Source organism: Urocitellus parryii, chromosome 10 (genome assembly GCF_045843805.1).
Source record: "Urocitellus parryii isolate mUroPar1 chromosome 10, mUroPar1.hap1, whole genome shotgun sequence".
Taxonomy (NCBI): Eukaryota; Metazoa; Chordata; class Mammalia; order Rodentia; family Sciuridae; genus Urocitellus; species Urocitellus parryii.
The window spans coordinates 121,310,951-121,313,185 of NC_135540.1; positions in this window are offsets into that span (position 1 = coordinate 121,310,951).

The window sequence follows — 2,235 nt, forward strand, 5'->3', positions numbered from 1 at the left end:
CTCATATGTAATAGATTTCACAGATTAAATTACAACTTTAGTAACATTGTGGCCAATGAAGGTTATATAAAGTTGGGCCAAGATGACTGAGTCAAAATAAAAGTCAACAAATTACTTAGAGTTGATGAAATCTACTTATGTACTTTGTGGCTAAAAAATTGTGTGGTGTGTGATATGATTACTTTTAAACTCAAGGTCTTTATGACCTATTTGGGAGCATATCTATAATATGGTAGTATAATTTTTCATCTATTTGCTTATTTTTTATATACTTAGTTCTAACCTACTATATACTTAGTTCTACCCTACAGGCTCAGATAGTTATTTGTTTTCCTCTGCTATATTCCTAAACAGTGGCTGTATTTGGTAACTAAATGAGGAAGTCATTAGAGAATATAACTGGTTGCAACTTGAATAAAATCTCAATGGAAACAGACTTTGGTCTAGTAAAAGTATTGGGGTATTTAACAATGAATGGTTATCAAGATTTTTTTTCAAAGTGTCCCCATGGAAACATTACCTTCTGCAAATGTTTTGGACTCAAAACTCTATTTTCATGTTAAGTGTTGAGAAATGGCTGCCACAGTCTGGCTGCAGCAAAATAACCAGGGGTGACGAGCAACTTGTGTACGAGCAACTTGTGTACATTGGTACAGCAGGAGTAGGAGCCATTTATTGTAGGACAGGAGGGGTATTTATACAGTCCACACAGCTTATCTTAATTAACACAAACTAGATACAGCAGTCAACCAATAAGGAATCTCCACACTTAATGGCTCACTGGCGCCACCTCATAAACCACTCCCCCTGGCAAAATACCAGGCCCCATCCGGACTTGTTTACAGACTCTAACATTTCCCCGTTTTGTTTAATTTAAATAACGACCATAGTGGTTTTTACATAAACGCCATAAATAATCTGCTACAAGCAGAAGGGGTGGATACAAAATGCCACAATACCAAGCCAATTGATGGCTCCATGAAAAAAGCCCTTGGAAAAATTATACCAGCAATGACACTGTTAGCAAAGATACTGAGTTACAATTTGTTGTAGATTTCAGTTTGTTGTCTCAGTCCAGGTAAAGTAGTGTCTCAATAGATTAACTCACAGTCCAGGTAAATCACAGTCCAGGTAAGTTCTGCAGGCAGCTAGCTTAAATCACAATCCAGGTAAATTCTGCAGGCAGCTAGCTTGATCCGAAGTCTCGCCTGGTTCTCAGCAACATTGGAAATTCTTCCACCCTAATCCTCACCGGCACTGGGTCGAAGTCAGGAACTCAGGATGGCTAAAGAAAATCCTGTAGTATTCCAGCAGGCACTAAGAAAACAACCTTCTGAACAATTTAGTACATTATCTCAAGGTTTTTTACATTTGAAATAAGCCTTAATAGTGCTCATTACTCATTAGCTTCCAGGTGTGAGAGAACCATTGTAGTTACTGGCCTTGGAAATGATCAAACTTCAGGGATGCAGCCGGCCAGCCGTCTTCCTCCTGCAGCATCCTGGGCAGCCCCAGATGGCCCTGAGGAGAGTCCGGGAGTGTTCCGGACTCAAACTGCCACTGGGCACAGGGAGCAAGAGCCTGTGAGACTGTGCCTCTGGGTCAGGTTTGGATTTGAGTCCTTGCTGTGCCATGACCGGCTCGCTCGCACATGGCAGCTGCTGCTCGGATTCACGCACCCTCTGGTAATGAAAATTATTCAGTAATAGCCTTTTCCTGATAATCCTTCTTCTTCTGAACTTTCTTTTTCTTTCTGACTTGAGTTCCTGGGCTTCCATCACCACATGCCCTAATTGCTTTTGGTTCCACTGGGGTGCCTCTTTCCCTTATCAATTTACTTAACACCTCTTCCATATTTTCATCACAAAGACAATACAATACACTGAGACAAAACAAGACACAAACATACTGTATCAATCTTCTCCATTTTCTCAAAATGGCCATTTTTCCTCTCGCCCTATCTGCCTAGGGATGAGCCGATTTGCTCCCACCCTATCTATGGAAAGGCAGCTTTTTTTTTTTTTCTCATCACTTACCCCCCAGTGTCCCCGGGCTCCCTGTAGGGGCCACAGTCCAGCTGCAGCAAAATAACAAGGGGGGCGGGGGGGGGAACGAACAACTTGTGTACATTGATACAGCAGGAGTGGGAGCCCTTTATTGTAGGACAGGAGGGGTATTTATACATTCCACACAGCTTATCTTAATTAGCATAAACTAGATACAGCAGTCAACCAA